Here is a 27,705-nt window from a genome sequence, read left to right as displayed (position 1 = left end):
TAAACTCTTAACTTGACTGTTTTGCTCAGGACTTGTACCTACATGGTGTCTTAGACCAGTGAATTTTTTTTTTTTAATTTGAACTGACAGCACAGAAGGCAAATAATTCGACTCATGAATGAATAAGACATTGGGAGGAGGGATGGGAGGAGAATGGGAAGAAAGGATTTATTAAACCCCATGTATCTCTTGATAGTTCGATTTACTACCTCCACCCCCCACCAATCCCTTATAGTTGTTTACTTGTGTTTTAGGACAAATTGTTCCAGAAAATATTCCTGGATCTGGAGGAATCAAATAAAATATTTACTTAAAAGGTTTTTTTCCAATGAAAAAAAAAATCACCTAGGAGTTTGCCCTAAAGCAAATGTGGCAGAATTGAGTACCATGTAAGGAGGACAATCAGGAATCACATTGGTACTCTGTGAGAATAAAGGATGAACAACAAGCAGATCGTGAAGAAGAAGGAAGAATATTAAGCACTTACTGTATGCCAGGCACTGTGCTCAACATCTTATAAATATTATGTCATTTGATCTTCACACAACCCTGAGAATGAGATGTGGTTACCATACCATCCATGTAGAGGAAACTGAGGCATATGGGCTAAGTGACTTACCAGGATCGTACAGCTAGTTAAGTGTCTGAGACAACCTTTGAATTCAGATTTTGTGAATATTGACTCAGCATTCTATCCACTGTTATTGCTAGAGAAGAAACACTAGAAACCCAACTAATATAATCTCTTGATTATAAAGAAGGAAACTGAATCTTAGGGATTTTAATTAACTTGTTTGAATCCACAATGATATTAATTAAGGGAGAGCTAGGATTTGAACTAAGGTCCTCTGGTTCCAAAGGCATTGCACTACACTGTCTCCAGAAAAATTGGTTCTAAGTTGTTTTGCCCATGTTGAATGAATGAATAAACAAATGAAAAGCTTTTATTAAATACTATGTGCCAGATATTGGAAACTGAGGAGATAAAATTTCAGAGTTGTTGCAATCTTACAGAAGAATAGGTTATTAGAGATAATGATGAAGTCAGAAGACCAGAAGGATATGGAACTATCTCTTAATTCTCATTCTATTGTCTGATTCCTCTTTTTAAGTTGCTTTTTAAATACCTATCCCCTCAATTAAATATGAGTGTTTCCCAATGGTTCTTTTCTTGGGTCTTCTTCTGCATTCTTTCTCTTGGTGTTTTTATCAGTTCTTGTAGTTGAGATATCACTTTTATACATATGACTTCCAAATTTTTATATGCAATTCTACTTACTCCCCAAACTTTTATCTTGCTAACTCCTTGATCTTCACCTGGATGTTCCAATGGTATCTCAAATATCACTTGTCCAAAATAGATATCATAATCTCTTCCCCTAAACCTGACTTTCCTTTAATCTTCTCTGTTTTCATTGAGGGAACCATTATTCTATCAAACAACTAAGTATGAGATCTGAAATATTGTACTCATTTTTTTATCTTTTGCCCTCTTTCTTCCCCTAAATTTTCCAAGTCTTAGCAATTCTATATAATCTCTCTCATGTATTTCCCCACTGAATAGCTTAGATTTTACCCCTGTAATTTCTTGGATTATTAGAGCTCCTTAATCAACAGAGAATACAAGATTAGAATGATCTATGAGTTCTCAACCTATCATAATGGTGGCTTGAGTGGACATTTAAATAACTTGGTGCTTGGGAATAGAGAGAAAGCTAAAGATGCTGGAAATATTGGAGAGCAGTGGGAAAAAAAAGAGAGGGAAATGGTTCAACAACACTAAGACTGAAGACAACTCTAGGGGAAGACATCATATGAATGTGGGACCTCTTTTGACCATCCCATGGAGTTATGGAGCAGACATATCACATAGGAAAGGGAGCTGTCTAATAGCTTGAGTGGCCAGACCATTGTAAAATGAGATCAAGTGTCCTATGAAGTGTTATTTTTTTAATTGCCTTCAAATATAAAATCAACTTTTTTAGCTTTTTGCTTAAGGAGAACCTCTGAAACATCTTTCTATTTAATTGTAACTTCCCTTTGTATTATGAGTTTGTTTATCATGATATAACTTTTGTTTCACTAGATTCTCCCATAGAGACTACAGAAGCAATTATAATAGCTTTAAAAGTCAAGTAGAATGCTGCGGAAATGAAGTTTTATCTGTCAGTTTGGAGAAAGCACTCACAGTAATATCTTGAGAGATAAATATTCCTTTCCTGTTGTAAGTGGAGAGATTCTTGAGAAGACAAAGATAAAGAAGATGGAGTAATCATTCCTGATGAAATTATTATGACCTTTATCCTGCAAAAAGGATGAAGAGGATTCTTTAAAAAAAAACTTTATTTGGTATCCTAAATGAACAAAATGATATGAGATTGTAATCCTACTTCTGTGTTCTCATATGATATCATCTGCACTTAGTAAAAGTATGAAGTGACTATGATTATAATCTTTCTCCCAGATAAAAAATCTTAAATGCTTGTTTGTTATTGATTAATTAGTAACATATAATATTGTTAATATCTTTGATGGTTATTTGAGGTCAGGAGAATAGATATGAAGAGATATGTGAGCAATTACTTATATAAAGAAAGGTCTCTCTAGTTTATTAAGTAAATAGTATTTAACAAGATGATCACTCCAAACTTGGTTGATTAATGAAAGATGGCAATTTGGTCATCAATCAGGAAATATTCAAACCTACCCCTATATTACCATAGAAACCAGAAACATATGATAATAAATCAAGTAACAAACTGAGAAGTGACCAACAAGTGAGGTGGATAATGAATATAACACTGCTATACATAAAGAATCATCATTTAACTTTGCTATAATGAGAATATCAATATTGATGCCATTCAGTTCTTACAGGACCACATCAGTCCAATAGTATTTGTCTTTGGACAAAGATCTCACAACTAGAGCACCTACTGTTAATGTATATTGTTGCTGTTGTTCAGTTCTTGATGTATGTCTGACTCAATACCCTTATTTGGCTTTTTTTGGGACAAAAAATATTAGAATGGTTTGATATTCAAACCATTTTGTTTCATTTTTATTTCATACAGATGAGAAAACTGAGGCAAACTGGGTTAAATGACTTATCCAAAGTCACACTACTAGTAAGTGTCTGAGGATGAATTTGAAATCAGGACTTTCTGACTGTAAGCCTGGAACTTTATCTACTGTACCACTTAGCTGCCCAGTTAATGTTTATAGATGATCTATAAATCATAAGGTTCTTAGCAACTTTAGCCTCCTTTTTCATCTCATAATCAGTGAAACTGTGGAAGTAGAAGAGTCATAGTTTTTTTTTTTATCAGATTGAGGGCTATTTCATATTCTTGTTTGTTTAATGGGCGGTCATGCTCATAGAATTCATCATTTAATGTTTAAATGATTACTAATGATTGACTCTGGAGTTAATTAGATTCATCCTCAGACTATAAACTTAGTCTGTTGTTGGCTTGTTACTTGAAGCCTTCAACACTGTATAATCTGCCAAAACCTACAATCCATTGGCATGGTCGACCATGTTAAGTAGTTCTAATACACATAGTCACCACTATGGCATGACAACCCAAAAACAGACTCTGGATTCTGCTTTTTCATCCATTCTATATCCCCTCTTTAAAAAGAAAGAGTCCAGGCTATTTATAACTAGTATTAAAAATTATGTGATTATATTTGTAAAGTACTTTGCAAATAAAGAACTACATAAATGCTATTATTATTATCAAATTTATCCTTACCATTCTTTGTTGTGATCATTTATTTCATTGGAAGATAATAAAAACTTTCTAATTATTCTTTTTGTTATTTAGCTAAACTTAATTAACTAGGTCATTCTAAACAAAATTTCTATGTTTTATATTATTAATCTTATAGATTTCTTTAGCCTTGGATTTCTGCTTTGTTAAAGAAAGAACTTTGCTTTGGTATTACTGTTCTCCCTTTCCCCTTTTACCACTTTTGTTTGGTTTTCTGTTTATAGACTGTACAACTGTAATAAATTCCTAACTGGTTTCTTCGACTTGTCAGTCCCATCACTAATTTATCTTCCACACAGCTGTCAAAAAGCATAGATCTAAGGCCATTTCACTCCCCTATTCAATAATTTCCAGTGCCCTGCTATTAGTCCAAGAACAAATATAAAGTTATTTTGTTTGCCATCTAAAGCCCTTTGTGACTTGACACCTACCCACTCTCCTGGTTTATTCCACATCACTTTCAGTCTATGTTTGAGTCATATTTGGTCTCTTGCTGCTCTTCACATATAATATCTTGCTTTCTGTCTTTGTGCCTTTGGCCAAGTACTCTCCCATGTCTGAAATGCTCTTCCTCTTCATTTTTGCCTTTTAGACTCCCCAGTTCCCTTCAAAGCCCAAGTCAAATACTACCTCTTACATGATGTTTTTCCTGATTGTCCAGATATTAGTGTCAATGGAACTCCAAATTATGTTTTACTTACTTTTTTTTTTTTTTGACATGATAGGAGATTGGTTAAGCTTATCCCTTATAAACCTGCACATCAGGCTTGCTTAGCTGATTGTAGTTCTCATCTGGGTTTCAGAGCTTGTACAGCCATAATTCTTTTAAAATCTGCTAACCTCATTATGAAGAAATGAACTTTGATTGGTTGCTGAGCCAGAACTAGAAAGCATTCAACCAGCACTAATTGACCAAATAATTCAGACCTCTATTCTTTACACTTGTTCTTTCTTCTTCATAGGTAAAAGACTACTGGACTAAGCCATGATCTTGCAAGCTTCAAAGAAGATCAGAACAGTGATTCACTAAAAGTCCAGGAATTTGAGTCTATAACAGAGTAGTATATAATTGAGACTGGTGATAAATGACATCCTGAGGGACCATTTTGACTCAGTTTAGAAATGAGACAAAGGCAATCAAGAAGGAGGGAGAGCTATGCCATGTTTGGAATTGAACTTGATGGCATGAATGCTTTAAGTCTGAGCCCACTTTTTCCAAGGAATAAGGTAATATAGAAGAGTGTCACTCTAGTTACTAGTTAAGGGGGGAAAAAAAAATAATATATATATATATATATATATATATATATATATATATATACACACTTTAATTCTTGCTCTATCTTCTTAGTAAATATTCTCTTGTAAAGCTAATTTATATGAATTTGGTTAAATAATCATGGAATGTTAATCACTATTGATTGACATTAGAAAGAACATACGAGAATGACGGGTGAAGCCAGTAGCATTAGAAGAGGGTCACTCTGATTCTTCAGGGATACTTGCAGAACTCTGAAAGGGACATGTGATGACCGTGTATTTTAAAATCAGCCGGAGTCAGGAATTCAGGTTAAGGGAAAATCTTCAATCTTTATTCTCAATAGAGGTGAAGAAGGATCAGAGGTGAAGGGGGATCACGATTGATCACAATGTGTAAAGCTGCAACAGGAAGCCAGCCAGACCAGAAGCCAGCCAGCCTTCTCTCCCAGCCTCTCTTCCTGCCCCTTTGCTTCCACCCACCAAAATCGTCATTTCCTATACAACACATCAGGACTTGCACAAAGAGTGGGTGGGGGTCATTCTTTCTCCAAGCATATGTATAAATAGAGTATGATCCAATTACTATTCAGCCTCACATGCTTTGAACCTCAGTGCATCACCTGGACCTTCAGCCCATTACAGAGACATGTAGTTTTATTCTGGGGACTCAACTCATCAGGTAAGAGTGAAAGTTAGGCTATATAAAGTTGGCCAATGTTAAGACTATATGTACATTGAGTATTTGCATATATGTGTACATGGTGTTTTCCTGACTCCATGGAATTAGATATTCTTTCATTTTTGTCATTGTATTCCTATAACCTAGCATAGTGTCCGGCATATAGTAGGTGCTTGATAAATGCTTGCCATTGGATAATCTTAAATAGCCTTCTGAAAGATATAGTTGTGTTGTCAATGCAATATTCTAGATTCACATATTTAGTCTTCGTTTGAGAAGTGTGAGGTTTTTTCCAAAAATTTTCTTCTTTATTGCTATCCTCATGTCTTCCCTTACAACTTTCCCCCCAACTGACTCAAGTATAATCAGGCAAAACAAATTCACACATTGGTCACATCTGAAAATATATGTCTCATTCTGTATCTATGGTCCATCATTTCTCTGCCAAGAGATGAGAATGATTCATGATGGAGGAAAATAGTATCAAATTCATTCAACAATTCTCTCAAGGCAGGTTATAAACATCACCATGAGCAGGCACTGACCACTGGGTGAGTTCTTTAACTTTCCCACAGAAAACTCAGCTTCAAATGAAAATCACTGACTCATCTATCTATGTCATTGCTTCCTCATGCAGAGACTGTCTGGTAACTAATTCTACATCTCAAAGAAGTTCTGACAAAAGTATAAGACTTGTCTTTAACTGCATAGACATGAAGGAGCCTGCAGAAAATTCTCAATTTTCGTCTCATAGCTCTTCCATTTCTAGGCCTTTCACAGACCAGAAACATTCTATAAATCTATGTTCTATGTTCTATCATGATCTCCTGCCACCTTGACAAGAACAAAAAAGATGGAAGGAATCAACTCCCCAAATCTGGATTATTTGTTTGTTTCATAATCTGTTTAGAAACCATCCAAGGATTTCCATGTGTGGCATGTTCTTATTTCCCCCTTTCTGCCTACAGATCAATCTTCCCAACCAACTCCAGAGTGAGGAATTCTCCTGCTTTTTAAATTTTTGTATTTATTTCCATACCATAGGTAATTCCTGGATGTTCCATGGGAAAACATCCAAAAATTCTATCATGATAGTAAATAACTATAAAAATTTAGGAGGCTAACTTAAACCAATATTCTTGAATTAGAAAAGAATCTTCTTTAAAAAAAAATAACTAATTTTTCACCAAGAATTTTTGCTTTTCAGTTGGTTGATCTTACAGACATTCTAAATCATATACAGAATTTTTGGGGGGACTCCTTTTGTGCTGTGATTTACTTTTTAGTATTATTTATATAATGAACAGACTAGGCAACGAGGACTTGGTCTTTAGAACATATAACTGCCAATATCTTTTTTCCTGGAGGCTCACAGCACTTCTTCCTCCTCATTAGAAAAACATTAAGGATCAGAATAAGGAATAGAGATTTCATCTGCTTAAGGTTTTTATATTCACACAGTTGCTGCTAAATTGCCACTAAACAAAAGTTTTTTTTCTCACTACTATTCAATAAGCCTACCAGAAATAGTTTAAAAAAAAAATACTTGACATTGCTCTGAATCAGGTAGAGAAGAGGCCCCTTTCTCAGCTATTTCCTGAAGCAGGCAGAAGCATCTATGGGATTGATAACAGGCAGAGCATATTGCATGTGCTCTAAATCAGAGGTTCTTAACTTGAGGTCCATAAACTTAACCTGAAGTCTGTAAACTTGGTTTTTTTTATATATATTTTGATGATTATATTTCTATATGATTAGTTTTCTTTGTCATCTTACTTATTTTGTTTTATAAATTTAAAAGCACTATTATGAAAAGAGGTCCACTAGCTTCACTAGACTGCTACAGCAGCCAATGAAACTTTTAAAAAAAGATTAAGAACTCCATTTCCAGTGACTAGGACCTCAGTGACCAATTCTTCCTTAGTTTTGCATGAATTTATGTCTTGTTGCCTCAACTGGGTTGTAAGTTTCTTGATATCAAAGAAAAATAATGTATTTTAGGTATCTGTATGCCAAAAGCAATTTAATTTTAGGTTAATTCAAAGTCATTAGAGAGGTCCAAAGTGACAGTTTCCCCAGGTCCTCCAACATGTCTTTGTCCCAAGACAATGTTGAGATAAAAAAAGAGGAAAAAGATCATGCTATTTTAAACTATAGGTTTTTAAAGTTAACATTCTAGAATAATCACTACTAAATTCTTTTCTGGATCCCTTCCTCTTTAAGTTTTTTACTGTGTTAAATGTCTTTAAATTCCAAAAGAGGAAACAATGTCCCTATGTTGGTCAGGGCTCCAATCTTTCCAAGTGGGTAGGAGACAATAATCTCATCTAAACAAGAGTTAAGTTTTATGATCATCCTTATATCATTTCAAAGGAAATCCTTAGTCTTTCTTCTTCCCACTTTCCCAAGGGAAAATCTGGAAAGGCTTTAAGGATGAAGAAATATAATTTCATAATATCATCAGGTTTACATTTTTTAAAAAGTATTCTTCCAACTTGGAAAAGAGACCTTAACTTATACTTCTTTACATTTCCTACAGAGTTAATAATACAGGGTTTTACAAATAGTAGGTGTTTAATATAATTGTTAAATTATATATTTTAATTGATTTCACAAAGTTATTTGGACTACATTTTTGGGAGGGTATTGTTAAATTGAGAGTCTAAAGGAAAGGTGGTGAGGTCATTGGAAACCATATCACAAAAGGCCAGAAGAAGTCCTCAAGGTCCATAGATTCCTGAATAGAGACAGGGAGACTCTGGGAAGAAGTTGACACGTAGAAGAGCCAGAACTTTGATCATATCCCTATCCTTATCTTATTATACTAAAGACTTCAGGAGATTTCCCCTTGGGTGGGATTTGGGTCTCTCTGTTGACTTTGGGATTCTCACTCCCAGGGAGAGAACTTACAGACCCATCTAGACATAACCTACATAGATAATACTAAGTACATCGACCCCTTACAAGAAGATTTAGGCCTGATAAAAGGGAAAAGTTCTAAATAATTAGAAATGTCCATGAAATGGACAGCATTAAGAAACAGTGATTTCCTCATCATTAAAGGTCTTCATTCAGAGGCTAGATTTGTTCAGATAATGTAGTGGATATTCTTGTTAAAGGTTGGAATAGATAAAAACATCTTCCAAGGGTGAATTTTGTAATTCTCACTGCTGACTCAGTTTTTACTTCTTTTAGTCTCTTTTTTGAGCCCTGCATTTTCTGGCCTGCTACAGCTCTTCCAGTCTCTACTACTTGCCCTATGATCTTGTGTTTTACTTCTTTCCACAGTCAGCACTGGTATTCTTTGTGAAGTTATCCCACAAGAAAGCCTGGCTCGTTAACCTCATAAACTACTCAGGCAGTCATGAAAGTAGGAAATGTCTATGTCTCATGATAGCAAGTTGCTATCTTGTGCTTAGAGAAGGAAATAGGCAACTCGGGATTCAGGTTTGCTGAGGCAAGCACACATTTTTGTTGTCATGTGATTGTAGCTCTTATTGCCACTGCTTGGGAGGGAAATGGTTGGAAGAGAATCCCCATCTCCACTTTACTAGAAGTTCAAGTGAAAAAAAAGCATGCATTTCAAAAGAAGGAAAGCTGTTTCTCCTTGGTAATCTTATAGCTCACTGCGTGGCTAGTTTATTTGAATCAGACAATCATCTATATAGTTCTCTAGTTATGGAAATCACCAGTAAGGAATTAAGTCATATCCTTTAGCAAAGAGACAAAACATATATCCCACAGAGAGAGATGAAAGCACATCTTTAGCCCCATGGGAAGTGCCCCAGTCCAGCAAATTGGGAGGTATCCCTGATTATTGCTACTATATACTTCTATTTATCCCAATGCCTCACTACTCCCAAACTAATAAGTTTGTAGTAAGGCCATCTTTACCACAAACTTTTACCCTTCTCTCCTTATCCAGGCATTGGTCTTATTTTCCTTTCTTCAAAATCTTGACAATGTAGTTAACCCAATCAGTATAATTTTTTTTTTCTGCCCTTGAATCCCTTGCCCCATTGTCTCTGTCTCTTGAATCTCTTGCTTCGTTTTTATCCCAAAATCCAAACCTGAATTATTCCCATTTTCCATCTTCTCTTCTCCTACTGAAGAACCAAACAAATGCTTCTTTCTCCCTGATTTTTCCATCTCTTTCTCTACTCTCCATTCTTTCTCTACTCCTTACAACTTAACCCAGGCCTATTTCATCTTTAAAAGGCCTTCACTTGATCCTACAATTCCCACAAGCTATCAGTTTTATATCCAACTGCCTAGAAGAAATTGTCCAAACTCATTGACTCCACTTCCCTGCTTCCCATTCTCAAATTCCTATATTTTGGCATTGGTTACCACCTCCACTCTACTGAAACTTCTCTCTCTCAAAGGTCCCAGTAGTATCTAAATCCAACAGCCTTCTCTCAGTCTTCATTCTTTCTGCCTTTTCTGCCGTTGGGACTACTGACAATTCTCTCCATCTGAGCGCACTTCTTCCTGTTTATGTTTATAAAACTGCTGTCATAGTTCTTTTCACATCTGACTAACCTTTCCCTCTCAGTCTCCTTTGAAGAATCAACATCCATTCCTGCCTGCTACATGCATTTATACCTCAGGGATCTATCCTGGCCCATCTCCTTCCCTTTTCACTATTTTAGTGCTCTCATCAGCTACCATGGATTCAACAATGATCTCTATGCAGATGGCTCTAAACAGCTGTCATTTCTCTCCTGAGCTCCCGACCTATATTTCTAATTGCCTGCTGGACAGCTCTGGCTGATTTCCTAAAGGTATTTCAAATTCAACATCTCTACTACTTAACTCATTATCTTTCCTCTTAAATTTTCTTTTTCTCTTAACTTTCTGTTAAGAATTCTCCCAGTGTACAATATTTCAGAGTCTGATTCTTTTTGTACAGCAAAATAACGTTTTGGTCATGTATACTTATTGTGTATCTAATTTATATTTTAATGTATTTAACATCTACTGGTCATCCTGCCATCTAGGGGAGGGGGTGGGGGGTAAGAGGTGAAAAATTGGAACAAGAGGTTTGGCAATTGTCAATGCTGTAAAGTTACCCATACATATAACCTGTAAATAAAAGGCTATTAAAAAAAATTCTCCCAGAATCATATCTCCTTTCTTAGACACTACTGATTCTGTTCTTGGATTTTATTTCTTATTATATATATATATATATATATATATATATATATATATAGTTATAGTTATATAGTTATATATATAGTTATAGTCTATTGTATTTAGCTTGAGAAAAAGATGCAGGTTTTTTTTTTCCTTAAAAAAAAAAATTCTTCTAGACATCTAGGTTCACAATATATGAATTATCTTTGACGCCTCACTTTCATTCATCACACATATCTAACCAGTTGTCATCAAAGCTTCTTCCCCTACAACTCTTGCTGTCTCTTTTTCTCAACAACCTTAGTTCAGATCCTTATCACCTCTCTCCTGTGTTATTTCATTTTATCTTAATTATTCATTCATGTTAATTACTTTCCTCCAGTCTCTTCCCCTTATCAATATATCTTCCACAGAGTAATCATGGATATTCTTTTGATTTCAGAAGTTTCAGTTCTTTTTCTTACGTTATAGTTTTCAGGTTTTTTGACTTGTCAGGTTCTTTGAGGAAAGCTGCAATCACTCCTTAAGTTGTCTCCACACATCTTATCTTCCAGATCAATATGTTTTGCTTGCATGGAGATGTTTTCTTTTAATATCATTTTTTAAAATTCTCTTCTGACAAGTCATCCTTCACTTTTTATGTCTGCATTCTCAATTAGTTATTCTCTCTTTTGTTTCTTTGGTGAGACTTGCCATTGTGGATTCAAATTTTTCTAATCTATCAATCATTTCTGTTATTTGGGCCATAAAGTCTGATTACATGATTCTTATTTCTCTTTTATTTAGAAACAACTTGCTTTGGCTCTATATTTTTTTAAGGTTCTCTGCCTCATTAGGCTTTGATTAATTTTTTTTCTTGCAATATTTTACTCACAAATTAATTGACCTACTTGTGGCTGTCCATGCACAACAATGCATAGCCCAATTCTGAGTCTTTACACAGGCTGACTTCCATGTTTGTATAATATGTAGAACTATTTCTTAATCAAAGGGATTGGGGTATTTGTCATGCTCTAAAGGGATTCCTAGACTTGGAAATATTTGTATAGACCATATCTAGTTTTGGGAGCATCTGATCTCTGAAGGGGGGTGGTTAGGAATTTTTTTCCATTCTGTGACACTTTATACCCCCTACTCAAGGAAAATAATTTAAATTTTGGTTTGGTTCATATTTAATGTTTAGTTGTTTTCATGCTCTTTGGAGTTTTCTTGGCAAAACTACTGGAGTAGTTTATCGTTCCTTCTCCAGCTCACTGTATAGGTGAGGAAACTGAGGCAAATAGGGTTAAGTGACTTGCCTAGCCAGTAATTGTCTAAGACTGGATTTGAACTCAAGTCTTCCTGACTTCAAGTCCAGCACTACCCACTGTACCACCTAGGCTATATCTAAAGTCTTACCAAAAAGGAATAGAAAGATATTTGATGTATATTGTAAATAAGGTATAGAATAGCTATTAATTTTCTTCACACAAAAAAGAAATTCTTATAATACAAAAGTCTCACAAGCTCACACTGATAAAGATTTAAACACAAAACTAATATGATTATCATAATAGTACTTTCCCAGAAGACTGATATTTAAAACATGAAACTCTAAGTAAGACTTGAATAAGCATTTCACTTTCACCAGCTCTGTTTGAACAGGTCCTCCAAATTCCCATCTAGGTCTTTTTAAATGGAGATCAATAAATAAAAAAAAGCAAGGCTAATATTGAAAATTATGTTGATTCAGTGACCCTATTGTTCCCAAACCTGCTTGTCAATCAGTGTTGGGAGAGGTATCACCCAGTGTCTAATATTATCTGCTATCCAGCACATAGCAGCAATTGGGGAGGAGCTGAGGTGCAATGACCCATCTTCTCTTGCTGATGTGGACCTATCCAAATTGTCTTTAAAGCATTATGAATATTCTCAATAAAAGCTGACTTCATCTTGAGTCCTTTGATGATCTCTACTAATCAGCCTGTCACCATGTTGATCTATTTTTTTAATAAACTTCTTTTAATTCTTTCTTTTCCCTTGAGTTTTGCCTCATTATTCAGAGAGAAAGTCTGAACAAAGAAGTTTCCTTTTAACCCTAGAAAATAAAAGATTTAATTAGCATTAAAATATGGGCAGTTGCCAGGTGGTTAGCAACTCCACAAGATAAAGGGAGATACACCTATAAATAGGATTTTTACACAATTTTGGGAAAGGTGGCAAAAGAAACCTATCAGGTGAGGGTATTCAACAACTTTTCTTATTTGGGAGGTTATGTAATAGAAGAAGACTATCTGGTGATATTTGTTGAGGAAAAGAAAAATGTCTTAACTTTGGGGTAATTTTGATATGGCCCTAGATTAGTTCTGTTCAGGTCAGGGTGTTCCCTATAGTTAATCTCTTCAGAACATCTTGATGAGGCAAGAGGTCTCAGAATGTCTAAATGAGATATGATGGTCTAAGACTGTAGAGAGAGATGGAATTTCTCTAGTTCCGAAATAAATCAGAGCCATGATTTACAGCATAAAGTATCTTTAATTGAAATAATAGGGCAGCAAACCTGCTACCCTGAGGGATGTGGACTGGATCTCCCAAGCAAGAAGTCTTTTTGGGCTTGAGACAATTCATCTCTTCCTTTGAAATTTCACATGTAGACATTTTGTCTTCTGTTACCACAAGAGCTTTCTATGGTCTTTTTTGTTTTCTGCACATTTTTTGGCTACTTTGTGGTTTTTAAAGTCTAGTTCTTCTTTTGGGGTGCAGGGAGCACTATTCCCAGTTTCTTGTCTTTAGATTTGAGCATTGGTGCCTCAGGTATGACTAAGTCACATTGCTGAGACTGCGCAAGTTAGTCTCACCTGCTATTGCCTGGTTTCCAGGGACTGGCAATTTGCCTTCTGGACTGTGGCTGGAGTTTCCACTGCTAGTCTGCTGTACTACTGTCCTGTAGAGACAGCACAAGGGATCTCAAATGCTGATTTGTGGCTAAGACTGTGGCTAAAACGCCAGGCTGTCTAGGTCTCCATCTATGCTGGGATGAATTCCCCTTTCTTGCCAATGAAACTGCCCTTTCCCAAAGTCCTTTCAAGATATTCTTTGTTAAGAGACAGCTCAATTCTCCAAGAGCTTCCATAGCTGTGAATCACAGCATCTGAAGGAGTTGCAGAGCAGCCTTTTCTGACAGGTGTTGCAGACTGGGAATGAGATAAATTGGAGGCAGAGGGAAGAGGAGAGAGGTCAGACAATACAATGTCCTCTCAGTCAGAAAGGTCAGAGAACAGCAACTGCCTCTCAGTCTCCTTGTATCATTCTCTCACAAGAGGATATCCATTCTGGGTTGGCCACTGGCAGGTGGCTCCCGTTTATTCTAACAATTCTTAAACTGGAAAATTGTTTTATTCTGTCTCTAGTAAAACTAGAGTTTTACTCTACTCTACTCTGTTCAGAGGCTTGATTTAAAATTGTTTCCACAGGAAACTGGGAGAGCTCAGGCAACTTCCTGGCTTTTCTCCACCATCTTGGTTCTGCCCCCATTTCTCTGACTTCTAAGGCTTCTGTTTCTAGGGAGATGTTTCTTCAAAGACAGCTTATAGATTTTGTCCATTTCTGCCCAAAATAGAACTTTCATCAACTGCTTAGTAAAGGTGTCTGAAGCCAGAATTGAATTAAGGAAGACGAGTCTTGATGACTTCAGACTGGACACTCAATCCACTTGGCCACCTAGCTGCCCCTAAATGCTTCCTATATGCTGAAACTATGGGGATACAACTAAAAGGCAAAAGACAGTTTATCAAGGAATTTGCAGTCTGTACAATATAATGGGGAAGGCAGCATGCAAACAAATACATACAAAACAAGCTTTAGATAAAATAAATAGAAAATAATTAAATGGTACTAGAATTAGGAGGGGATGGGGAAGGCTTCTTGTAGGAAGTGAAATTTTAGTTAGGATTTAAAGAAAGCCTGGAAGATCACTAAGTGGAAATGAGGAAGAGTGTTCTAAGCTTGAGGGACAGCCAGAGAAAATGCCTCTTTCAAGAGATGGAGTGTCTCCTGTTTAGAATAAATAGTAAGCCAGTGTTTCCTGATCAAAGAGTATGTGTCAAGGAATAAGAGATATAAGACTAGAAAGTCTGAAGGGGGCTAGTCTTGGAATGCCAATTAGAGCATTTTATATTTGTCATAAGAAGACACTAGAATTTATGGAATAGGGGAGTCCAGTGATCAGACCCAAGTTTTAGGAAAATCATTTTAGTGGGAGAACGAATTGAAATAAAAAAAAAAAAAAAAGACTAGACAAAGGGAAGCAGACTCACCTGAAGGCTATTGCAGTAATCCAGAGAAGAGATGGTAGGAGTCTGCATTAGAGCAGTGTTAATGTCACAGAGAAGACAGTGTATTTGAGAGATGTTGCAAACATGAAATAAGCAGACTCTGGCAAATACTTGGATAGGGGAGTGAGAGATAGGTAACAATCCAAAACCGGAGACAACTGAACCATAGACTTATTTGGTGACGTTGGGGCAAATGTCCATTTAATGTTTATGATGTCATCTAGAGAGAAGATTTTAGAAAAAGTATTGGATTGTTAATTTAAATAAAAATCAGGTCTATAGAAATAGAAAGAGTTGAAAGTAATAACTGAATCTCTCCTTTCTTCTTCTGACAAATTCCAGAGCCAAGATCTTTAGGGAGAAGAACTGCAGAGGTTTCTGTGAATCCAAAAAGATCTTGGTTCTGAACAAGTTTTCCTTATATCAAGCTAAAATTTGCCTCTTCCTTACTAGAAACTGGTCCTAGTTCTTCCCATTAGGTCCAAGCTGGAAAAATTTAATCCCTCTGCCATGTGATAATTCATTTGAACACTATTATCTCCTAAGTCTTTTCCAACTTTTTTTTAAGTCCAGTGCTTTCCCTTTGTTAATATTTCCTATTTATTAGAATAATAATTAGGAGCTATTTTATTCAACTGAATTCCAATAAATCTGATAATCTAAATGAAGTGGATGAATACTTACAAAAATATACATTGCCCATATTAACAGAAAAATAAATAGTTCCACTTTAGAAAAAGAAATAGAACTACTAATCAACTCCTTAAGAAGAAACCTCTAGGCCCTGATGGATTTACAAGTGAATTCTACCAGATTTTTAAAGAACAATTAATTCTAATACTATGCAAACTATTTGGAAAAATAGGGAAATAAAGAATTCTACCAAATTCCTTTTATGACACAAATATGGTATCAATACCTAAGGTAAGGTCAAAACAGAGAAAGAAAATTATAGACCAATTTCCCTAATGAATATTGATGCAAAAATCTTAAATAAAATATTAGCAAAAAAGATTACAGGAAGTCATTGCCAGAATAATACACCATGACCAAGTAGGATTTATACCAGGAATGCCTGATTGGTTCAATGTTAGGAAAACTATCAGCATAATTGACTATATTAATAAGCAAATTAACAGAGAAAGTATATGATTATCTCAATAGATGCAGAAAAAGCATTTGACAAAATCCAACACCCATTCCTAATAAATACAATACAGAGCATAGGAATAAATGGAGTTTTCCTTAAAATGATCAGTAGCATCTATCTAAAACAATCAGCAAACATCATATGTAATGGGGATAAACTAGAACCATTCCCAATAAGATTAGGGGTGAAACAAGGTTGCCCACTACCATCATTACTATTCAGTATTGTATTAAAAATGTTAGCTTTGACAATAAGAGGAGAAAAAGAGATTAAAGGAATTAGAGAGGTAATGAGAAAGCCAAATTAGCACTCTTTGCAGATAATATGATGATTATTCTTAGAAAATCCTAGAAAATCTACTAAAAACTACTAGAATAATTAACAAAGTTGCAGGATACAAAATAAACCCACATAAATCATCAGCATTTTTATATGTTACCAACAAAGTCCAGCAGCAAGAGATACAAAGAAAAATTTCATTTAAAATAATTATAGATAACATAAAATATTTGGGAGTCTACTTTCCAAGAAAAAATCAGAAACTATATGAACACAATTATAAAATACTTTCTAAACAAAAAAAGTCAGATCTAAACAATTGGAAGAATATGAAGTGTTCATAGGTGGGCTAAGCTAATATAATAAAAATAACAATGCTAACTAAATTAATCTACTTATTCAGTGCCATACCAATTAAACTGCCTAGAAATTACTTTATACAGCTAGAAAAAAATCATAACAAAATTCACCTGGAAGAACAAAAAGTCAAGAATTTCAAGGGAATTAATGAAAAAAAATTGCAAATGAAGGTGGCCTAGCTGTACCAGATCTAAAACTATATTTTAAAGCTGTGGTCACAAAACCATTTGGTATTGGCTAAGAAAGAGTAGTTGATCAGTGGAATAATTTAGGTTCATAAGACATGATAATCAATGACTATAGCAATCTGGTGTTTGATAAACCCAAAGACCCCAGCTTCTGGGATAAGAATTCACTATTTGACAAAAATTGTTGGGAAAATTGGCAAATAGTATGGCAGAAATTAGGTATTGAACAACACCTAATACCCTATTCCAAGATAAGGTCAAAATGGGTTCATGATTTAGACATAAACATTGATACTATAAGCAAATTAGAGCCACAAAGGATAATCTATCTCTCAGTTCTGTCTAGAAGCAAAGAATTTATGGCCAAAGAAGAACTAGACTATAGTACGAAATGCAAAAATGAATAATTCTGATTATATTAAATTCAAAGGTTCTGAACAAACAAAACCAATGCAGACAAGATTAAAAGAGAAGCAGAAAACTGGAAAAAAAATTTTTTACATCCAAGGATTCTGATAAAGGCCTTATTTCTAAAATATATAGAGAATTGACCCAGATTTATAAGAATATAAGCAATTCTCCAATTAATAAATGATCAAAGGATATAAACAGACAATTTTTAGACAAAGAAATTAAAATCATTTCTAGTCATGTAAAAACTGCTTTAAATAACTATCAATCAGAAGTGCAAATTAAGACAACTCTGAGATACTACTACACACCTCTCAGATTGGCTAAGGAAAAGATAATGACGAATGTTAGAGGGGATATGAGAAAACTGGGACACTAATACATTGTTGGTGGAATAGTGAACTGATCCAACCATTCTAGAGAGCAATTTGGAAGTATGCCAAGGGTTATCAACTGTGCATACTCTTTGGCCCAACATTGTTTCTGTTGGACCTGTATCTCAAAGAGAGAATAAAAAAGGGAAAAGGACTCACATGTTGCAAAAATGTTTGTGGCAGCCCTTTTTGTAGTGGCTAGAAACTGAAAACTGAATGGATGCTCATCAGTTGGAGAATGGCTGGATAAGTTATGGTATATGAATGTTACAGAATATTACTGTTCTATAAGAAACAATCAGCAGGATGATTTCAGAGAGACCTGGGGAGACTTACATGAACTGATACTAAGTGAAATGAGCAGAACAAGGAGATCATTGTACACAACAGCAAGATTATATGATGTTCAATTCTGATGGATGTGGCTCTTCTGAACAATGAGATGAGTTAGGCCAGTTCCAACGGTCTGTAATGGAGAGAGCCATCTGCACCCAGAGAGAAGATTGTGGGGATCAAGTATGGATCACAACATAGTATTTTCATCATTTTTGTTGTTGTTTGTTTGTATTTTGTTTCTTCTCTCATTTTTTTCCTTTTTGATCTGATTTTTCTTGTGCAGCATGATAAATGTGGAAATATTATAGAAGAATTGCATGTCTTTAACCTATAATGGATTACTTGCTGTCTAGGGGAGGAGGTGGAGGAAAGAGAGGGAAAATTTTTGCAACACCAGGTTTTGCAAGGGTGGATATTGAAAACTATCTTTGTATATATTTTGAAAATAAAAAGTTATTAAAAAATAAATAAATGTGACAAATTCACAATAAAAATAAATAAATATTTTCTATTTATCCTATATATGGCTTGTTTGTCTATATTTGGGTTTTTGTTATCTCTCCCATTAGATTGGTCACTTCCTCAAGGGCAAGTTCTGTCTTTTGCCTCTTTTGTATCACTTACCATTTAGTACAGTACCTGACACATAAGAAGCGTTTAATAAATACTGATTGATTGATCCTAGGTTTACTTGCCTTCAAGTTAAACATTCCCATTGCCCCTTTTAAAACATGGCATCCAAAATTAGACATATTCTCCAAATGCAGGATAGTGAGACCAAAAGACAGTAAGGCTCTCATTTGATTGTAAGCTCCTTGAGGTCAAGAACTGACTTTTCCCTCATTTTCTATCCGTAGCATTTAGTTCAGTGCTTAGCATATGCTTTTGTTGTTCAATCTATTGAATACAACTGACAGAAGCTGACCTTGTCCCCAGATTTGAACTCTGTATTTCTAGCTTTGGTTACAGTGTTCTATGTACTGAGCCACCTAGTTTCCCCACCTGGCACATATTAGGTGCTGAAATGTTTATTTGATTTATTTTGGTTTGTATATCTCTATTAAAACAGTCTATGTTGTAGTGAAATCTGGCCTCAGATACTTGAGCCATGTGAGCCTGGACAAATCACTTACCCCTGTTAAGAATAGGACATGAATGAACCACTAAACAACAAAAGCTCTGCTTGAAGTTATTTTATTAGAATCATGGTTTCCTACAGGAGCTGATCTTCTTTTAAAGATTTGTTTAATATATTGGATTACTTGCCATCTAGGGAAAGAGAGGGAAAAAACTGTAATACAAGATTGTATGTGGGTAAATGTTGAAAATTATGTATACATTTTGAAAATAAAAAGTTTTTTTTTACTTTTTTATTATAGCTTTTTATTTTCAAAATATATACATGGATAATTTTTGACATTCACCCCTACAAAACCCTATGTTCTAATTTTTTCCCTCCCTTCCCCATCCCCGTTGACAAGTGATCCAATATATGTTAAACACGTGCAATTCCTCTTTACATACTTCCACAAATATCATGCTGCACAAGAAAAATCAGATCCAAAAGGAAAAAAATTTAGAAAGAAAACAAAATACATGCAAACAGCAAAAAGTATGTTGTGATCCACCCTCAATTCCTCCTCTCTGAGTACAGATGGCTTTCTTCATCACAAGATCATTGGAATTGGTCTGAATTATCTCATTGTTGAAGAGAGCCATGTCCATAGGAATTGATCATTGTATAGTCTTATTGCCATGTACAATGATTTCCTGGTTCTGCTCACTTCACTCAGCATCAGTTCATGTAAATCTCTCCAGATCTCTCTGAAATAAATCATTCTGCAGATCATTTCTTATAGAACAATAATATCCCATAACATTCATATACTATAACTTATTCAGCCATTCTCCAACTGATGGGCATCCACTCAGTTTCCAGTCTCTTACCACTACACAAAGGGCTGCTACAAACATTTTTGCACAGGTGGGTCCCTTTCCCTCCTTTAAGATCTCTTTGGGATACAGTCCCAATAGAAACACTGCTGGGTCAAAGAGTATGGACAGTTTTATAGCCTTTTGGGCATAGTTCCAAATTGCTCTCCAGAATGGTTGAATCAGTTCACAGTTCCACCAACAATGTACCAGTATTCCAGTTTTCCCACATCCCCTCCAAAATTTATCATCTTTTCCTGTCATTTTAGCTAATCTGAGAAGTATGTAGTGATATCTCAGAGTTGTCTTAATTTGCATTTCTCTGATCGATAATGATTTATCTTTTCATATGACTAGAAATGGTTTTAATTTCTTCATCTGAAAATTGCCTGTTCATATCCTTTGACCAGAAAATAAAAAAGCTTTAATTAAAAAAAAAAAAAGTTCCAGGCAGTAATTAATTAATTATTTAAAAAAAAAAAAAAAAAGATTTGTTTATTTGTTAGTATGCCCCATTCAGACAGATCATTTTGATGTCTTGTCTTTGGGCTAAAGATGAAAAACATAACATGAGAGTTGCCCATAAAAACATTGCAAAAGCAGCTTCAGAGACAATGTTTTTAATTAAACTGGGCTGGTCCTAATCTGCTCAGCTGTTCTCTGCGGTTCAGTTGCTCATTTGCAAATTAACTTTGGAGTTAAAACCTGGGGAATCATAAAACCCAATATTATTTTGTGATTACTGGATAAGTGTATATTGCTTGGTTATTACTTTTCTCTCACAGATGAGGATTTGGTTACCCACCACAGGTTATAATGGAATTTTCCCTGTGAGAATCTAGTTCTAAAGTAGGAAGAGGTGATCAAAGAAAAGACTTCATGATTTTGTGAGTGCCTATAGACTCTGGATTGCCTCCTGGCCGACTGAGAGGCAGACAAGGAAGAAGGAAAGAAAAAGAGGAGAGAAGAATAGGAAAGAGAGGAAAGGGAAAAAGGAAGGAAGGATCCTAGAGAAATAACTCGGGATAATTTTCAAGGAGAAACCCTCAAAGTTGAACCAGGTCTGTTTGTCAGAGGGAAGAGGAATCTAGGAGCCCCAACTAACAATGATTAATCTGTACTACAATATGTACAATTAGGTTTTTTAAAGTTAAAAAAAGACAGAGAACAATTGTTTCATATGGATCAGTATTGTTTTCCCAATGAATTCTTAAGGGCAAAATCATGACTTCCTCATTGTCCCCCTCAGTACTTACCATAGCACTGAATATACAAGAAAGTACTTATTAAGTAATGTTAAAAACAATCCACAAGTATTTTTTTCAAGTGGCTGACAGATATGCGCTAGACACTGTAATTGGAGTTGGGGATATAAATAAAGAATGAAACAATTCCTAGTTGCAAATAACTCAAATTAGAATACAGTTTTAGACTCTTTATGACCCCATTTGGGTGTTTTTCTTTTTTTTCTCCAGTTACATGTAAAAAACTTTTTTGGGGGAATTATGCACATATTCATTTTTTTTACATATTTCCTTATGAATCATGTTGGGAGAGAAAAATATGAACAAAAGGGAAAAACCATAAGAGAAAAAAAAAAGAAAAAGAAAAAGGAAAAAAAAAGTGAACATGACATATGCTGATTTACATTATCTCCATAGTTCTCTCTCTGGTGTTTTCCATCCAAAATATATTGGGAATGCCTTGGATCACTGAACTGCTGAAAAGAACCAAGTCTATTATAGTTGATCACCACACAATCTTGTTATTACCATGTACAATGTCTTCCCAGTATTGCTTGTTTTGTTCAGCATTGGTTCATATAAATCTTTCCAGGCTTTTCTGAAATTAGCCAGTTCATCATTTTTAACAGAATAATAATATTCCATTATTTTCATATATCATAACTTATTTTTTATTGATTTTTTATTTTTAAAACATATGCAAGGATAATTTTTCAACATTTACCCTTGAAAAACTTTTCTCCCCTTCTCCCCATCCCTTCCCCTAGATGGCAATCATGTAATCCAATATATATGTTAAACACAGTAGAAATATGTGTTAAATCCAATATAGGCATACATATTTATACAATTATCTTGTTATACAAGAAAAATCAGATGAAAAAGTAAAAAAAAAAACAAAATGAGAAAAGAAAATAAAATTCAAGCAAACCACAACAAAAAGAGTGAAAATACTATGTTGTGATCCACACTCAGTTCCCACAGTCCTCTCTCTGGGTGTAGGTGGTTCTCTTCCTCACAAGATCATTGGAAATGGTTTGAATCATCTTATTGTTGAAGAGAGCCACGTCAGTCAGAATTGATCATCATATAATCTTATTGTTGTCATGCACAATGATCTCCTGGTTCTACTCACTTCCTTCAGCATCAGTTCATGTAAGTTTCTCCAGGCCTTTCTGAAAGCATCCTGCTGATTGTTTCTTATAGAACAGTAATACTGCATAACATTTATATACCATAACTTATTTAGCCATTGACCAGTTGATCCATTTGGGAGTTTCTTGGCAAAAATACTGGAATAATTTTCCATTTCCTTTTCTAGCTTTTTTACAGATGAGGAAACTGAGGCAGAAAGAGTGAAGTAATGTGCCCAGGGTCAACAAATTAGAAAATGTCTGAGGTCATATTTGAAATCTGGTCTTCCTGACTCCAAGTCTGGAACTGTGCTCCCTAGCTGCCCAGAAACTGACACATAAAATACATGCATACATACATATGTGTGTGTGTGTGTATATATATATATATTAAATTCAAAGTGAATAAAGATAAAAATATACAAAAAGTGAAATACAAGTTAGTCTTAGAAAGAAAGCATTGGTATTTGGGGGGATTTATGGGTAGGATGTATACAAGAATCACCGAGAACTATGTTGTAAACTATGCCTTTGGATGGAGTAAGCTCATGGGCCATGGAACTATAAGCATGTTTTACTGAGTGCAGGTTTATGCCTTTGAACATCTGAGTTATAAAGAAACAAAAAGCCTAAAGTTTACAAGCATAATGAAAAATAATCAGTCTAGCCCACAGAGGTTCAAATGGCTCAACTGCTTAAACAGCAGCAGTTTGGGAAAGAAGGAGCACTGCATTAGGATCTTGGCTGCTTCAAGGTAATTAAATCTACTTCTACCTGCTCAAGAGAAGTCTTATGTCAGGATGAGATTCATGCATAGAGTCAGTGTTAAGAAGAAGGCAGAAGTGGGGACCACATCTAACACCACCATGTGAGTTGAGATGGTTTCAGTAAAGCTGAAGTCCAATCTCTTCTGACTTTTTAGAACCTTGAAAATTCCTCAGGTTACTGCTTCAAAAATGATGAAGAACAAAGCAAGCAGAACCAAGAGAACATTGTATGCAATAATGATGATATTGCTTTAAAAAGAACTTTAAGAAACTGTCATTGACTATTATAAATATCCAAATTAAAAATAGATTATATGAAGATGCTATGTATATGCAGAAAAAGAACTGACAAAAAGTATGTATAGAATAATTTTACATATATATGCACACATACTTACATATATATATCTACACACATAAACCCACACATATATATCTATATATGTATATACATGTATATATATATATATATATATATTATATATACCTATTTTTGTCTCTATGCCAGGGAGAGGGAAGAAAGAAAAAAGGAGGAAAATGTATATGATAATTTTGTTATATATTTTGAGAGGATAGCAATTTGCACATGATAGATCCTTTTTTTATTGTTTTGTGTAATAGAAATGCTTGTTTTGCTCTGTGAATTGAAATATATATATGCATATATATACATATATATATATATATATATATATATTTTTTTTTTTTTGTGGTGAGGCAATTGGGATTAAGTGACTTGCCAGAGTCATACAGCTAGGAAATGTTAAGTATCTGAATTTAAACTTAAGTCCTTCTGACTCTAGGGCTTGTGCTCTATCCAATGTGCCATCTAGTTGTCCCTAAAATAAGTAATACATAAGCATATATATTTAATAAGTTTTTTTTAAATTTTCAAAATATATGCAAAGATCATTTTCAACATTCACCACTGTAAAACCTTATTTCAGATTTTTCTTTCTCCTTTCCCCCCACCTTCTTCCCCTAAATAGCAAGTAATTGAATATGTTAAATAAAAATTAAAAAAAAAAACAAAAAAAACCATTATCCAGGATTGGGATAATCTGAAGACACTGGAATGAGACTGGAATAAATCAGGTTTTCTGTTATATTTAACAATATTGTCTCCTCTCAGATTGACTAAAATGACAGGAAAAGATAATGACAAATATTGGAGGGGATGTGGGAAAACTGGGACACTAATACATTATTGGTGGAATTGCGAACTGATCTAACCATTCTGGAGAGCGATTGGGAACTATGCCCAAAAAGTTATCCAATTGTGCACACCGTTTGACCTAGCAGTATTTCTACTGGGCTTATATCCCAAAGAGATCTTAAAGAAGGGAAAGGGACCTACATGTGCAAAAATGGTTGTGGCAGCCCTTTCTGTAATGGAAAGAAACTGGAAACTGAGTGGATGCCCATCAGTAATGGGCTGAAGCTCAAGTTGATGCACTGAGGTCCCAAGCACGTGAGGCTAAATAGTAATTGGACCATTCTCTATTAATATATATGCTTGGAGAAAGAATGCCCCCCCCCCCCCGCCCACTCTTTGTGTAAGTCCTGATGTATTGTATAGGAAATGATGATCTTGGTGGGTGGAGGCAGAGGGGCAGGAAGAGATGCGGGGAGAGACTGCTGGCTGGCGTCTTGTTGCAGCTGCTCACATTGCAATTGTGATCCTTCTTCACCTCCACTAAGAATAAAGATAGATTTCCCCCTAACCTGAATTCCTGACTCTGGCTGATTTTAAATATGCGATCTTCACAAGCTGGAGAATGTCTGAATAAGTTATGGTTTATGAATGTTATGGAATATTATTGTTCTGTAAGAAATGACCAGCAGGATGATTTCAGAAGCCTGGAGAGACTTACCTGAACTAATGTTAAGTGAAGTGAATAGAACCAGGCATCATTATACACAGCAACAACAAGACTATATGATGATAAATTCTGATGGACGTGGCCCTCTTCAACAATGAGAGGATTCAGACCAGTTCCAATTGTCCAGTAATGAAGAGAGCCATATACACCCAGAGAGAGGCCTGTGGGAACTGAGTGTGGATCACAACATAATATTTTCACTCTTTTTGTCATTGTTTACTGCATTTTATTTTCTTTCTCATTTTTTACCTTTGATTTGATTTTTTTGTGCACCAAGATAACTGTATAAATATGTATGCATATATTGTATTTAACATATATTTCTACCACGTTTGACATATATTGGACTACTTGCCATCTAAGAGGGGGGTTAGAAAAGGAGGGAAAAAATTGGAACACAAGGTTTTTTAAGGGTTAATGTTGAAGAATTATCCATGCATATTTTGAAAAATAAAAAGCTTTTTAAAGAAAAAAAAATACTATCTGCATCACTCATTTGGCTCTTAAAGGACACAATGTAACATGTATTATGTTTTTATGTATACATTAGGTTTCTGAGGTTAGGCTCCAGATATTTGATAGAGCAGAGATAATATAATAATCACCAATATGTGAGGTTTTCAAAGTGCATTACAAATTGTATCTCATTTGATCTTCATGATAATTATGGGAGGTAGTTCCTATCATCATCCCCTTTGACAAATAAGGAAACTGAGGCAGACAGAAGCTAAGTGACTTGGCCAGGTTCCCTCAGTAAGTATCTGAAAATGGATCTCAACTCCAGAGCTCTGGCCAAGAGACATCACCTAACTGCCCATGGCTATTATCCTAGGAGCACAAATTTTGAGCTAGAAATGCCATCAGACATACTCCTCATTTGCATAGGTAAGGACACTCAGACTCAGAAAAGAGCTCGGAGCCACAAGTAGGTGTTCTTTATGTCTTAGAGACAGTTTGTTCCCTTCCCCTGAGTGCACATTGCCTCTCTGGGAAATAGTCTCCAGGACCATTACTTCTAGGACACCTAACACATTAAGCATATATTATATTCATTATAATTTTATATTACTAATTTATAGTAATCAGATTACTCTCCTCTCAAAAGAATATGAAAGAACTGCTTACATCTCCACTGAACATTTTTGGAATAAGGGGAAGGAGAGACTATGAGTGAAAGTAGGGGAAAGGACCTTTGTAGTACTGATTAGATAATCTGCTGCATTACTGATTAGTATGTGATTTTGGATAATTCACTGCTCCACCCTCCACCCCCCATAGAGATTGATGTCATCATTCCTTCTAGAAGTGCCGAATTCTTTACAATTTAAGCCTTGAAACTCTGACCTATCAGGACTTAAAAGACGTCATTTTATACTATATCCTGTGAGTCTGTGGTCAAATTGGGCCAAATTTTGGCACCTCCTTTCATTCTCCACACTCCTAAGCTGGAATCAGGGCTAGTCACATGCTTCTTCAGGTTACATAGCCTTGGATAATGTTCACAGAGATAATGGAAAATGGCACATGTCCCAGGCAAATCAAGGACAGATCAGAGAATAAGAATTCTACCACACAAGCTGTTTCATCAAAGAGGCTCAAACCCACAGACAAGCTCCCCTTTCACCTACTGCCTTTTATACAGATTCTTGATTGAAAGTTAGTCATACATCAGAAAAAATAAGAGCCAGTTATTTCCAGTTCTAAGTTTACTTACCCCAGGGTGCCTCCGGTTACTACAAAGAGTAATATACATTTATTTTTTTTAATGTATTCTAAAAAAATTTTTTATCCAAATTTTAAAAAATTTTGTGCAGCATATTAAGTGGGAAAAAAGTGTTATCAATTGAGAAGTATTAATGCCAAAATATTACCAATGTGTAATTATTAAGTATTAACTATATGATGGGCACATGGGATATAGAAAGGTCTAAGCCACATGCCTTGTTTTTGGAAATTTACATGTAGTTGTGAGAGAAAATACAACCAAACAAAACAATTTGGAACCACCTGTATTAGTGACAAATTGTGTCGCTTCCACAAAGCCAACTAAAATTTATATTTTGTTTTTGAAAACATCCAGTTTAAGAGTCATGAGATATTTCTTAATATAGTTTATGAAAAACTATTTATAAGAAACTTTTAAAAAGTTTAAATTAAATATATTGGATTACTTGTTGGCTAGGGGAGGGAAGGATAAAAATTTGGAACAAGGTTTTGCAAGAATGAATGTTGAAAACTATGTATTTTGAAAGAAATAAAAAGCTATTATTTTTAAAAAGTTTGTTAATAATGTTGGTTAGTAATCCTCTTCACCATAGGCCCTCTAAAACTTACCCCCTATTTGAGACCTTCTATGGATACTAGTACACACTCCAAAACTTAGCTCATTAATCTCCATCAGTGTTTCCTATTACCTGACAGAGGATATATTACTTCAGAGCAAAAGACATTTCATGAAACAATATAAAGCATTAAGAAGAG

This window comes from Sarcophilus harrisii, chromosome 2 (assembly GCF_902635505.1).
Source record: "Sarcophilus harrisii chromosome 2, mSarHar1.11, whole genome shotgun sequence".
Taxonomy (NCBI): domain Eukaryota; kingdom Metazoa; phylum Chordata; class Mammalia; order Dasyuromorphia; family Dasyuridae; genus Sarcophilus; species Sarcophilus harrisii.
Note: the sequence above shows the minus strand (reverse complement) of the source record.